Raw genomic sequence first — 15703 nt, forward strand, 5'->3', positions numbered from 1 at the left:
CCAGCCTGGTAGGGGTTGGAAGTGACCTCTGGGGATCATTTAGTCTAACCCTTCTGCTAAAGCAGGATCACCCAGAGCAGGCTGCCCAGGATTGCAATGTCCAGGTGGGTTGGACGGTAAAATGTGATGTATAAATGGGGTAAACAATAACTTTTTTCTCTTAATAGTTTGACACTAATGATTTAAACACCTGACCACTGGATATTAGAATATCCAGCAACAATGCTTTATAAAAGAAATAGAATTCTTAGAACCATTAATGTTGGAAAAGACCTCCAGCATCAATTCCAGCCATTAACCCAGCACTGTCAAGTCACCACTAAACTATGTCCCTAAGTGCCAGATCTACATGTTTTTTGAATGCTTCCTAGGACAATGATTCCAGTAATTCCCTGAGCAGCCTTTTCCAGGACTTAACCACTCTTTCAGTGAAGAAACATTTTCTAATGCCCAACCTAAATCTCCCTTGGCACAACTCGAGGCCATTTCCTCTCATCCTATTGCTTGTTACCTGGAAGAAATTCATACATAATACATGCTACAGAATAAACTTTGTTCTAGAAACCCACACCTAGCTTAAATTTACCTTTGAAATGCCTGTAGATTTTTGTGGGCTTTTGGATGAATGCATGTGACCTTTATGTGTCCTATACCACTTCACCTTATATCATGATGAGATTACTCACCAAAATTAGTTACAGATGCCTTGCTGTTTTAAAACAAACAAACAAACAAACAAATTTAGTATCTAAAAGAAATTTCCAAGTGAACTGAAAAATTAAAGCAAAGTTTTAATCTTTTACAGGTAAAATAAGCAAAATTATATCCAAATACCTGCTGGAGCTGAATCTTGCTCAGTGGTAGTACACTGTACTTGAAAAAGGACTCAGTAGTGTCAGCTGACTCAGTGGCTTGCTCCTTAGGTTCGAGAAAAATAAAGCAAATATAGCAAATGAAAACATCTGGTATATGGATGACAAATGCATCTTGTGCTTCTGCTTTTTTCCCAGCAATGGCAAAGGAGCCCCATCTCATGGAAATACTTTCTAGGAGCTTAAAATTTAATGTATAAAAAACCCAAACATCTTCTTGATTTCTTTCATAAGCTAGAGCTTTGAAAACAAGAATTTCTGGTTGACACAAAATATTCTGCTGTCCTTCAGCAGCTTTTAACTCTGAGCCAAAAAAACCCCAACATTAAACAAATAAAATCATTTACATCAGTCAGATGAGAAAGGTAAATTGAAGGTGAGATTGATGCTGCTAGGACTTGCTCCAGAGTACAGTAAAGACAACAGCAAAGCTTTCCTTTCCAACAGACCAGTAATATATTTTGCATAACATGAACAAAATTATGTTTTATTAAGCCTTTGCTAGGAGAGGTATTGCATTAAGGCAGCTAAGGCATTAATTTCTTTAGGAAGTTCTTTGTAACATAACAGCTTGTATGTATCCCAGCATAAATTGGGAAGAAGTTGAAGCACTAGGAGGGACAAAGTGGCTTTTCCCACCGTTTCAAAGACTAAAAAGCAACTATATTACCAGTGAGAGAAAAAACAAAACAGAGGAACTAAGAAATAGGCACCCAGTGAATCAGCACATCAAATGCAGCTGCAAGGAATGTTAGTGGTAACTGGGGACAGAACAGTCACAGCCAGTAAGACAGAGCCATGACTGCAGTGGTCTGTCTGGTCTGGCAGGGAAACAGATTCTCTTCCTTTGATTTTTAATGTAACACTTCTAGAAGTATATTCATTAGCAAAGAGAAGACAAAACACAAGAAAATATTAGTTACAGAAGCTGGGCTTACTGATGCTGTGTTTACCGAGGGTGTAGATATGTACTTCTTACTGGAGAGGTTCCCCCCCTTTCCTCTCGTCAAGAACCTTTGAACACACTGGCAGGTATCTTATCTGATGTATGATGACACAAATACTAATTCCTGCAAATCTGTGTGAACATCAGTGGCAAAGAAAGGAAGGGCAGTGCCCTTCATGGGAGGAGAGCCCTCGGTGTGAATTCTCTTTTGTGCTGGGAATCGTTGCGCCAGAGCAACAGTGCAATTAGCTTGTGAAGAATCGGAGGTGGGGTAAGTGAACAGAGGAAGGAACAGGAGGCTTTTAAAGCGATTCGTAGATTGCATTGGGTTGGAAGGCACCCTCAAAGGTCATCTTGTCCAACGTCCTTCCAGTCAGCAGAGACATCTCCAACTAGAGAGATCAGGCTGCCCAGGGCCAGAGTGAGTCTGATCTTGAATGTCTCCAGGGATGGGGTCTCAACCACATCCATGGGCAGCCTGTTCACTATTTCACCACTCTCATTGTAAAGAACTTCCTTCTGATGTCCAACCTATATCTACCCTGCTCCTCGTCCTATCAATGCAAACCCATCTAAACTGTCCTTCTTACTCTTTCTGCAGGTCTCCTTCAGATATTGAAACACAACTTTAAGGTCTCTCTGAAACCATCTCTTCTTCATTCTGAATAGCCCAAATTCTTTCAGCATATCTTCATAGGAGAGGTGCTCCAGACCTCTGATCATCTTTGTGGCCTCCTCTGGACCTTCTAACAAGATATTCTCTAATGTTGTCCTTTACATTCACCAAAAGCCCACATACAGGGTCAGACATCCCTGCTTTCCTAATTACCAGTCAGTGACTTGAGGTCAATGGGAATTTGAGTCCTCAGCTTTTGACTAAATTAAGTTTTTAAGAACAGTTTTCAAAGGCAATACAATACCACTGCACAGCTAAACCAAGTGTTGAGGTTCAGCATTCCACATTTTGAAAGATTATTCATGAAAACGACCTCTGATTTGCACGATGTTATATATTCTGATCCTTTAATGCAAAGGCTAGCTCTCATCAGTTCTTCCCAACTTCTCCCCAGTTCAAGAATAGGGAGAGTCGAATGGAGGGCTATAAGGATAATTAAGGGACTGGAGCACTGCCTGATAAGGAAAGGCTGAGAGCTCTGGGGCTGGTTAGTCTGGGGAGGGGAAGACTGAGAGAGGATCTGTTAAATGTCTATAACTGAGAGTTGGGTGTCAAGAAAGGAGGGACAGGGACAGCCTCTGCTCACTTGTGCCCTGGGATAGGACAAGGGACAAAGGATGTAAACTACAGCACAGTAAGTTCCACCTCAACATGAGGAAATTCTTTGCTGTAAGGGTCACAGAGACTGGCATAGGCTGCTCAGAGAGGTTGTGGAATCTCCTTCTCTGGAGACTTTCAAGACCTGTCTGGATGCATTCCTGTGTGACCTGTGCTAGATTCTGTGGTCCTGCTCTGGCAGGGGGGTTGGACCCAAAGATCTCCAGAGGTCCCCTCCAACCCCTAACATCCTGTGATGTGGATAAAAACAAAATGGTCAAAATGCTGAGAGCAGTTTTTAGCTGGGATTTTTTTAATCAGATGCAACTACAGTCATATGATCTTATCTGCCTGATTAAATTCAGGTCCAATACAATGTAGCTTTGTAAACCCAAGCCAAGACTAAGGCATTTTCATTTAGTATGCACAAATGTGATTTTTGAGCAGCACAAGCCATGAAATCACCTTTTGTACTAAGGGATACACTGCATCGTGCTCAGGCCAAGGCTAGCTACTAACTTCAGAAGCTTCACATCTAGCTCTCTCTAGGGCCAAGTTTGCCTCACTATGAACAGCAGCAGCAAATGTCACTTTTCCCTCACAGTGTTAGCCAAGCCAGCTAACTTGTTTCCCCAGAAAGCAGACTGATCTTTTTCCATTTGTGCTTCATCTCAGGACCTCCTGCATAACTGATGGGTTAAGCTGTTGTTAACTTTTTGGTTAATATGAGAATATCCAAGCAATACTGGTTACTGAATTTACTTTCAAGGTGAATGTCAAAGAGTTGTTCCTCCCTGAAGTGTGTGAAAACAATGAGCAATTCAGTGATACCCTTCACAAAGGCTCATGATGATGTTCCTTACATACCTTAGAGCTGCTTGACTAGAGAGAAGAGGTGAATGGGAAAAGGGAATGTCTTGGTGAACTGTGTTTCATGCTGATTGGAGAGAATTTTGAGCAGTTTAGGAATGTCCTAGTGGGTCAGAAAAAAAACATGAATTGCACTAGTACAAGTCACTTTCAGAAGAACTATCAATAAACACATCTGTGATGCTGTGCACTGGATGTTGAGTGAACCAATGTTTTTAATTTGCTGGAGCCCTCAACACAGGAAGGACATGGGCCTAATGGAGCAGGTCCGAGCCGAGGTTGGTCAGCCTGGAGAAAAGGAGGCTAAGGGGAGACATAATAGCAGCCTTCCAGTATCTGAAGGGGGCCTACATGAAGGCTGCAGAGGGACTGTGTGATAGGACAAGGGACAATGGTTTGAAGGTAGAGCAGATTTAGATTGGATGCTAAGAACAAATTATTTACCAGGAGGGTGGTGGAACACTGCAACAGGTTGCCCAGAGAGGGACTTAAAGCCCTATCCCTATTCAAGGTCAGGTTCGACAAGACTTTGAGCAACCCGATCTAGTGAAGGATGTCCCTGCTAACTGCAGGGAAGCTGGATTAGATAACCTTTGGCAGTCCCTTCCAACCCAAAACATTCTATGATTCTACTACCTCTGGCAGCAGGAGGATTGCCACAGACTGCCATTACACTGAGGTTCAAAGCAGTATCTCTGATCAAAACCAATTGTGAAGTAAATAGAACCTTTTCAGACAAACAAATACTTTGCTATTTAAAATGTTTGTAGGACAGAGTAACTACATTGCCAGTCATGCGACAGAACAATTATAGCAGCTTTAATGTTCTCTGAGAATATTAAAGGATAAAGCAATGTTCTCACTTCTGTATCCAAATTTCTGGCTAGAAATAAAAATAATTACTAACATATAGGAAATGTTTGAGATGTTTTCTCTTCAGGGCTGTCAGTGAGATAAAGATTTCATGTTCTGGTACAAATCATTTCAGAGATATTGTACACAGCTATCCACCTGTTTCCTACAACATCCCAATAATCACAATGACAGGACTCAACATACTGTAGCAGTCTCAGTGGAAAGCTTCAGAACATCTGTTTATTTCAGAGTCTGAAGTTGAAGATAAAAATGAGAAAAAATAATTTGCAGAAGATATTAATAGTCCCACACTTATGGAGCTTATTAATACATTTATTAGATTCCTCCCCAGCGATGTTTCTTTAACAAACCTGGAAATGGAATTGTTGACAGTGAAAAAAAGCACAACAACATATGTTTAGTTTTCAAGAGAATGCTAATTTAGATTTGAAAAACCTGATTCTGCACCATGTATTGGTTGAAACTTCTATTAAAAACAATGACAGCTGGAGGCACTTTTCAAGCAAAGATCCTGCAGGAACTTTGTTAGAGATAGAACATTTATTTTGCCGTGATGAGAATGTATCTAGGCTATGGCAAGCTGCTTGCCATGATCCTGCCACTTTCCTCTGGTAAGACTGCACCTGGAGTACTGTGTCCAGCTCTGGAGCCCTCAACACAGGAAACACATGGACCTGATGGAGTGGCCACAAAAATGATTAGGAGGGTGGAGCAGCCCTGCCTCAGGGACAGGCTGAGGGACCTGGGTCTGTTCAGCCTGGAGAACAGAAGGCTCTTGGGAGACCTAATAGCAGCCTTCAGTACCCGAAGGAGGCCTACAAGAAGGCTGCAGAGGGACTGTTTCCAAAGGCCTGCAGTGATAGGACAAGGGGCAATGGTTTGAAATTAGAAAATAGCAGATTCAGATTGGATGTTAAGAATAAATTCTTTAAACATGAGGATGGTTAAGCACTGGAACAGGTTGCCCATAGAGGTGGTTGAAGTCACATCTTTGGAGGTGAAGCTCAACAGGGCTCTGGGCAGCCTCATCTAGTTCGGGATGTCCCTGCTCACTGCACGGAGGTTGGACTAGATCGTCTTTAGAGGTCACTTCCAACCTGGGTGATTCTATGATTCTACATAGTTTCACAGTAACTCAGTCTGGTTTCAGGAAGAGGCTTCTCTTCAAAACAGAAACATACCCTACAGAATATGACCTCATTTAAGGTCATATTTTACCCACAGTCACCAAACCATCTTGATCACAGAAATGTTAACAGAATTACATACTTGAAGGATAAGAAAATATCCCTTTGTTATATGTATATGGCTGGAGGAATACCACTCCCAGCAGCCAGGATTCAGCGCAGGACAACTACTTGTTCTTCCAAAGTCTGTTTGGAAGTGTCAGCAGGATCTAAACAACCTGACCAAGGGAGCACTCAAACAGAAACAAAGGAGTATTAGACTGTTTCCCAGTTGTAATTCTTGCACTGCCTTGTTGGACAAGGTTTCAACTATATGCTAAGGCACTCCACTAAGATAAAGGACTTTGGAGGCAAAGTGGATTAAGGGAGTAAAACTGATGAATTTGGGTTGGAAAAGATTTCTAAGATCATCTGGTCCCAAAACCCTGCCTAGTAGACTAGGCTTCTCAAGGCCCTGTCCAACCTGGCTTTCACCACTTTCAGGACTGGTGCCTCCACATCTTCTCTGGGCAACCTGTTCCAGTGCCTCACCATCCACGTCACAGGGATTAATTTTCTCCTAATGTCTAATCTATATGGAGCTTCTTCTGGTTTGAAGCCATTACCCCTTGCTGTGTCACTCCATGCCTTTGTAAAAGGTCTATCTCCAGGCCTCCAGTAGCTCACTTCAAATACTGGAAGGCTGCTCTAAGGTCTCCCCTGAGCCTTCTGTTCTCCATGCTGAGCAATGCAAACCTGCTCATCCTTTCTTTGTAGCAGAGATGCTCCAGCCCTCTGATCATTTTGGTGACTTATCTGGACCCACTCTAACAGTTCTATGTCCTTCTTGTGCTGAGAGCTCCAGAGCTGGACACAGTATTCCATGTAGGGTCTCACCAGAGCAGAGCAGGACAGAATCTCCTCCCTTAATCTGCTGCCTATGCTTCTTTGGATGCAGCTCAGGATACATACAGTTGTTTCTGGGCTCTGAGCACACATTGCTGACTCATGTTGAGCTTTTCATCCACCAGTATGCCCAAGTCCTCCTCAGAGTTGTTTTCCATCCATTCTCCACCTAGTCTGTATTTGTGCTTGGCATTGCCATGACCCAGGTGCAGAACCTTGCCCATGGCTTTGTTGAGCTTCATGAAGTTGGCATTGGCCCACCTCTCAAGCCTGTCAAGGTTTCTCTGGATGGCATCCCTTCCCTCCAGCATGTTGACCACACAGCTTGGCATTGCCAGTAGACTTGCTGAGGGGGCACTTAATCCCACAAGGCTACCAGTTCAGAGTGCATCAGTACTGCCAGAACAATTCCAATGCCAAAGTGAAACATTCCACTTAGTGGCTCAGCAGGGTTGAAACACTTAATTGTCTGTTCTGTTTTAGCTTCACAGTAAGGAGCTGCCAGGTGCCTTCTTCTGTGAGCTCCTGGAGATGGAGCTGGATGTCATTCTCTGCTTGGCACTGTGACCAAAAGTGCCACCTGATGCCACCTGATTGTTCCCCCCCTGCTGCACAAAGAGCATGAGCTCCTCTGCTGCAGTTAATAAAGCATTTCAAAGTGAGTACTTCCACTCTGTGAGACATCTGAATCTCAATCCACATCTACCTTTTTTTCAGCTAACCTTTTACAAGAGTTCCATTCCCTTTGTGTCCTGAAGATTGTGATCTATTTTTAACATCTCAGCTATTTCTAAACCTGGAGCAGACAGAAATTTGATGTGTCACAGGAAGGAGATGCCTTTGAAACGGTTGGGTAGGAAAAGAGAGGGGAAAACAACACAACGGAGGGAGGTGACAAAAGCAGAAAAAAGAGTAGTTTTTGTCTGTGTAACGCTTCTTTTGTTTTTCTCTGCCTCCCTAAAGCAGCACATCAACTATCAATTCTAAAGTTGGGGTTTTTTTTAATTAATTTACCAATTCCTTTTCTTCTTTCCCCTCTCTTCCCCCTCATCTATTAATAGTTGAGAAAAAAGTCTGTTGCCGGCAGGGTTGGGCAAATTTTCTCTGCCTTTAGGAGGTACAACCAAGCTCCCTGAGGATTCCTTGTATTGCAGTAGTGTAGTGTTAGCTGTTTAATGCCAGAAGGTTCAAAACTGTCAAAGGGGGGACAAAAAAAAAAAAAAAGAGAAAGATTGTTAAGTGCAAAACCAATTGCAAAGAAAGAATTCTATTTTAGCATAATATATGGATTTTTTTTCCGCACAGAGAGAAATTCAGACATAGATCCCATATGAATTATAGGGAAAGGGAAAAAAATCAGTATGGTCTCCTCATTTTGAAAAAATAGTATATTCGAGTTGGAAAAGGTTCAGAGAAGAGTGCTTATAAGTTTGGAATGATTTCTCTTCTTGGAAAAGCCAAGTAGCCTAGATTTCACCAGTCAGGGAAAGAGGCAGCTTAGTAGGGATATAGATTTACAAAGTCATGCACTGGAGAAAGGAGGCTAATTTGCTTTTTCTTCTCATGCATGGATTAGGGAACACCAAATGAAGGTAGGAGGAAACAGGAACAGCTCTACAGAAAAGGACTTAGAGGTGCTGATGAATGAGAAGCTGTACATGAGCCAGGACTGTGCACCTGTAGCCCAGAAGGCCACTGACATCCTGGGCTAGATCAAAAGAAGTATGGCTAGCAGGTCGAGAGAGGTGGTTCTGCCACTTTACTCTGCTCTTGTGATACCTCACCTGGAGTGCTGTGTCCAGCTATGGGGCCCCTAGTACAATACAGACACGGATCTGCTGGACTGGGTCCAGAGTAGGGCCAAAAAGATGATCAGAGGGCTGGAGCACCTCTCCAGACAGGCTGAGATGGACCTATTCAGCTTGGAGAAGAGAAAGCTCCAGGCAGACCTTTTAGGAACATTTCAATCTCTGAGGGAGACCTGCAGACAGGTTGGGGAGGGACTGTTTAGAAGGGCTTGCAGTGATAGGAGGAGGAGCACTGGTTTGAAACTGGGGCAGAGTAAATTTAGGTTGGACATAAGGAGGAAGTTCTTCACAATGAGAGTGATGGAACACTGGAACAGGTGGCCCAGAGATGTGGTGGAGGCCTGTCCTGGTAGGGTATAAATCCTGCCAGGCCAGTTTAACCCTTGCTCTCCTCCTCCTGTTGTGGGTCTGGGAGTGGAGTCAGATGAGCAAACAGTCTGGGTTTGTTCCCAGCAAAGCTTTGAGGGCTAGGGGGTTCATTATCATGAGTTTTGAAAGCTTCTTTGTAGAGGAGACTTATTCAAAGACCGGATCGTTGTGAGTACATATGCTGGAGTTAATGCTAAGACTCCATAAGCAAAGATAGAATTTCCCCATTTTACCATTCCTATTTTCCAAGTTCTGATTGTTTAAACTATTCATTCTGCGTTAATAATTTCCCTTGGTGCAGCTACTTCCTGTTGACTGAACACCCAAAGAATCTCAGGGAATTTCCCTGAATTTTGTAATATTAATGATAAAAGTAATATTACTATAGAAAATAAAATTCATAACTCATAACAGATTATTAATTTCCAATACAAGGCCACATCCCTGGAGACATTCAAGGTCAAATGTGATGTGGGCCTGAGCAACCTTATCTAGTTGGAGATGTCTGTGCTTACCATAGGGGTGGTTGGATGAGATGACCTTTGATGGCCAGTTTCAACTTGATGCATTCTGTGATGCCAAAGATACTGTGGATGCTAAAAGCCTGTCAGGTTCCAGAGGATGGTGGAGAAATGCATGGAAGAAAAATCCCCACGTTACTACACAGGAAAAAAAAACACCACATCCAACTCAGGAGTCCCCCAAGCTGGAGACAGAATGTGAGTCCTGTTCTTACTTTTTCTCACACAGCCCTCATCACTGTTTTTGAAAGATGGTGTCCTGGAGTAGACAGTCCTTCTGTCTGACTCCCTGTGGTTGAGTTTATGTCTTTTTGTTTGTAAGAGCTGTGATCTGCTGGGAAAACACTAAATCTGTTTTTTGTAGGTCACTTTTGAGCTGCTGGTTGTTGCACAGACATTCCAGTTCTCTAGGTCACCCTGTAATAAGTGCTACTAACCCTCATGCATTGCCTTGAACAATGGTTCATAGATGTATGGAGTTAGGAACCTGAGATTCTTCCTGTTCTCCAGAGCCACTCCAATGCACTTAGCGAGGGAAGGAGTAGCCAGAGCAAACTATGAGCAACTGATCCTTGGTATCACAGGAACATTCGGGTTGGAAAAGATTTGCAGGATCACCAAGTCCAACCAATATGCCTGCTCTACACAGTTCACCCTTAAACCATATCCCCAAGCACCATATCCAAGCAACCTTTAAACACATCCAGGTGGTTGGTGACTCCACCACCTCCCTGGGCAGCCCATTCCAATGCCTGACCATTCTTTCCAGGAAAAAAAATTCTAATGTCAAATCTAAACTTACCCTGGTGCAGCTTGAGGCCACTCCCTCTTGTTCTATCACCATTTACCTGTAAGAGACCAGCAGCAGCCTCTCCACAAGGTCCCTTCATGTAGCTGTAGACAGCAATGAGGTCTCCCCTCAGCCTCCTCTTTTTCACACTAACCAGCCCCTGCTCCCTCAGTAGCTCTTCGTAAGATTTATTCTCCAGGCCCTTTCCCAGCTTCCTTGCCCCAGATATTCCTTGTGTCTTCCATAGCCTTGCCCACTGATAGCAGTGGCAGCAGGGAATGTTAAAAGAATCCTAAGGTCTCAGTTCCATCTCTTTGTAGCATGTGTGTGCTGAGTAACATCACTGCAAAGGGTGCAAATGCCACTGGCTCTAAAGTACAGGGGTTTGTTATTTGAGCTGTAGTGGAATTATAAAGTTAAAACAATTACTGTAAACATGGTGGAAGACACTTATGAACCAGCCCTTCTGATGCCTAAATAACCCTTCAGAGCCATCCTTCTGTTTCAGAAGACTTCTAATCTTGGAAATTCTCCTGCAAAGCAGGGTTAATTACAATTTCCACTGGCAAAAATTAAAATCATAGAAAGATTTAGGTTGGAAGGGATCTTAAATGTCATCTTGTCCAACCACCCTGCAATGAGCAGGGACAGCCTCAACTAGAACAGGCTGCTCAGAGCCTCAAGCAACCTGACCTGGAATGGTTCCAGGGACAGGATTTCTACCACCTTTCTGGGCGACTTGGGACAGGGTCTCAGCACCTTCACTGTAAATTTTTTTTCTTGTCTCTAGTCTGAACCTCCCTCTTTCAGTTTCAAGCCATCACCCCTTGTCCTGTCATGAAAAGCCCTCCTGAACAGAGTATCCATGGCTTTTTTATCATCCTCTTTAAGTCCTGAAAGGCTACAAGATCTCCCTGGATGTCTCTCAGCCTGCCCTCACAGCAGAGGTGCTTCAGCCATTTGATCATTTTTGTGACCTTCTCTGGACCTGCTCCAACAGTTCTGTGTCTTCCTTGTACTGAGGGCTCACAGAGCCAGACACCATACTCAAGCCAAGATCTCACCAGAGCAGATCAGAGGGACAAAATCCACATCCTTGACCTGCTTCCCACACTGCTTTGGATGCAGCCCAGGACACAGCTGGCTTCTAGGCTGTGTGCACACATTGTTGGTTCATGTCCAGCTTTTCACCCACCGGTACCTCCAAGTCCTTCTCCGCAGAACTGCCCAGTCTGTATTGATAGAAGGGATTGCCCCAACCCATATGCAGACTTTGGTACTTGGCCTTGTTGAACCTCATGAGGCCCACTTCTCCAGCTTGTCCAGGTCCCTCTGGATATCATCTCATCCATCTGGTGTGTCAACTGCATCACTCAAAATGTATACAGACAAAAAATGTACATGATACATGGGTTGCCTGTCTAGCTGGAATGTCTCTCTTCTCTTCTAAATCAGTAACTTAAGCATCAAATACCAGTCCAAAGAGCAATGCTGGAGAAGACTTTTCAAGCCATCCGACTGCAATACATTTTAAAACCTGAACCAACAGCACTGACTTTTAAGCCAATGCAAATATCATTAAAATAGAATGCAGGAACTACTTTACAATACCTGTCTAAGCTTTTGATTCAAGAGCTAAAAATACCTGGTAAACCTTTGGACTCTGAGCTGGGTGAGGGTTATCTCCTTGTGACAACAGCAGCTGAACAAATAATACATGGTTTATACACAAAAAAGCTCCAAAGCAGGAAATGGACACTGGAAAGTTGGCCACTAATTAACTCAGACCTGTCTGGAAGACACAGAGATAGTGAACCAAACTACTGTTGAACTTGGAATTGAAGCACTTCAAAACAAGGCTGAGCAGTAGGTTGGTTGCTTTTTTTTTTTTAATCAGGCAGGTAAATACTGCCCACATCCTACACATTAGACAAATGTGAAAGCTTAAGACACACCTATAAACAGTTCCCCTTCCTGAACAAGAAAAGTAAAGGTTACACAGCATGGGGCACCAAAATCTTTGGCAAAAGGTTTCCAGATCTAAGATGAAGAGATATCTTCTAGGGAGGACGTTATCTTTTCACCTTCTAGAAAGAACTCCACTCAATTCCTGAAAGATGTGCTTCTGGATGTTGTTATGCTGGGACAAAGCCACACGTAATTAATTCTATTACCTATAAGCATTATGAGCTCTTGTGGGAAGCAACTGACAAAAGTAAAGGAGTTAGTGTGAAGCAGAGAGCTGACTGCTTGTTGAAAAACCTTATAACCTCCTGAAGCTGTACTGCTGGAGCTGAATGAAGTTTGGTCTTTTTACTTCTGTAAATATTGGCTTTTTTTTTCTTAACTTTTCAATCATTTTCTTAACCCAAAAACATTGAAATACATTTTAATACAGCACGGATTTGTTTGTCCTGTGCTAACCGAATTCCTGTACTAAGGGAGGGAGATTCAGACTAGAATCAGCCACAGAAACATTCAGGTTGGAAAAGCCCCTCAGGATCACCAAATCCAACCAATAACCCTACTCTACAAGGTGTGCCCTAAACCATATCCCTAGACACCACATCCAAATGAATTTTAAACACATCCAGATTACACAGAAGAAAGATTTTTTTTACAGTGAGAGTGGTGAAACCTTTGCCCAAGTTGCCCAGAGAGGTGGTAGAAATTACATTTCTGGAAGCATTCCAGGTCAGGTTGCTTGGGGCTTTGAGCAACTTGGTGTAGTTCAGGCAGGGGGATTGGACTAGATGACCTTGAAATGTCCCCTTCAACATAAAGTCTTCTGTGATTCTCTGATTTCAGACTGAAACTAGATTTTTTGATAAGTTTTCTTCAAGTGCTTTCTTGGAAAAGTGTTGAATTTTCACTTAAGTCAAACAAAAGAGGTTTCTTCTTGGAGCTGGCCAAAACAAAACATCTTAATTTTCTTTTTACGACACAAATGCCAACAAAATGGCTTTTCAGATTATCTTAAATCTGTGAAATTGTGCCCCAGGCTAATTCTACATGGTACTACATCTCCTAAGCAGAAGCACAGCCTTTAATTCAAGTAACAGATTTGCGTGCTTTAATATCTTGGCAGTTACCAGATTGAAACCCTGCTGTTAACTCCTGCAGCTAACCACACAATAAAGCATCTTCTCACTCCTAGAGCCTGGAGAAGTGCTCTTAGCAACAGCTCTATAAGGCAGTGCATTTTTCTTGGCAGACAGAGGTGTGTCAAAGTATGACTAAATCACACTGTGTTGCATGTTAATTCTGAAATAACTATATATTCCCATATAATGCTCTTAGCAGCATGGACTTCTGTTCTACTCTGTTATCATAGAGACAGAGAGACATTGAGAGAACAGGTGGGACTGTCCACATCTGGACAGGAAAACCAAAGCCATCATGCAAGCTCTGGGCCAGAAGGAAGATTGAGGTTATAGAATCACAGAATGTCAGGGGCTGGGAGGCACCTCAAAAGATCATCCAGTCCAACCTCCCATGACAGGGCAGAATCACCTCCAGGCAGGTCTTGAACATCTCCAGAGGAGACTCCACAGCCCCTGTGGGCAGCCTGTTCCAGCGTTTTGTCTCTCTCACAGGGAAAAAAATCCCTCCTCATGTTTACATGGAAGTTTCTGTGCCTCAGCTTCCACCCATTACCCTTGTCCTGTCATTGTGCTTCACCCAACAGAGCCTGGCTCCATCCTCCTGACACTCACCCTTTACAAGCATGAAGTCACCTTTCAGTCTCTTCCTCTCCAAGCTAAAGAGCCTCACCTCCCTCAGGCTCTCTCCATAAGACAGATGTTCCATTCCCTTGATCATCTTCTTGTCCCTGTGCTGGACTCTCTCAAGCAGTTCTATGTCCTTCTTGAACTGGGAGGCCCAGAATTGGACACAATACTCCAGATGTGGTCTCATCAGGGCTGAGTAGAGGGGCAGAAGAACCTCTCTTGACCTACCAACCACAGTCTTTCTAATAGAGCCCAGAATGGCATTGGCCTTCTTGGCCACCAGAGCACACTTCTGCCTCATGGTCAACCTCCCATCCACTAGGACCCCCAGATCCTTTTCCCCTTCACATTCTTCCAACAGGTCAGTCCTCAACCTAAACTGATACCTAGGGTTGTTCTTTCCCACAGTGAGAACTAATGATACCAGAGACCACATACTTCCTTGTGAGTAACTTAGGTCTATATTGTGCCCTGCCATGGTTGCCACTGCCTTCCTTCACCATGCACTGCATCCCTGGGAAAGTACATCCACTAAATGGGGAGGGTCCAAGGAACCAAATATTCTGCCACTGTCACTTCCATTTTAAGTATTTATGTTGCAGGATGATCCTATTTCTTTGCAAAAGACACTTTCCCTTCTGACTTGCTGCATGTCCTTCCCATTGGGTTAATAATTACACACAGAGTTGGTAAACTGAATTGCATTCAAGCAACCATTTTCTCACAAACAGCCCAAGCTGGAGGCTGGTCACTGGTACTGACACACAGAGAACAGATAAGTAGCAATCAATTAGAGTTGATGGGTTTGGTTTTAATAGCCTAAATGACTCTATTAGGGGACCTCATGAAGTTCAACATGGGCAAGCATAGAGTTCTGCTTCTGGGGCGGGAATAACTCCCTGCACCAGCACAGGTTAGGGATTGATGGAAGGCAGCTCCACAGAGAAGAACCCAGGAGTGGTGGGGGACAAAAAATTCACTGTGAGCCAGAAATGTGCTCTTGTTGCCACAAATCCAGTGGTATCCTGGGGTGCATTAAGAAAGGTTTGGCCAGCAGGTCAAGGGAGGTTCTCCTCCCCCACTACTGTGCTCTAGATTAAATTCATCTGAATTACTGTTTCCATTTTGGGGATCCTCTGTTCAAGAGAGTCCAAAGAGAGTCCAGCAGAGCCTACAAAGATGCTGAGGGAATGGGAGCATCACCATGACAGGTTCAGAGACATGAAGCTGTTTAGCCTGGAAAAGAGCAGACTGAGAGGGTATGTCTTCAATGCAGATCAATATATACAAGGAGGAGGGGGAGGGGGGAGTCAAGAAGATGGAGATGGCTTCTCTTCAGTAGTGCCCAGCAACAGGACAAGGGGCAATAGGCACATATACTAGAACACAGCAAGTTGCATCTAAGCATGACAAAAGAACATTGGATGAGGGTGCCCAGAGAGGTTGTGGAGTACTCTTCCCTGAAGAGATTGCAAACCTGCTTGGTGTGATCCTGCTTTAGTGGGAGGGAGAGAGGGGGCTTCTGACCCCCACCATTCTGTGCGATTCTGTGACTTATTTTGCCTACTTATTTTT

The sequence above is a fragment of the Pogoniulus pusillus genome, chromosome 2 (assembly GCF_015220805.1).
Source record: "Pogoniulus pusillus isolate bPogPus1 chromosome 2, bPogPus1.pri, whole genome shotgun sequence".
Taxonomy (NCBI): Eukaryota; Metazoa; Chordata; class Aves; order Piciformes; family Lybiidae; genus Pogoniulus; species Pogoniulus pusillus.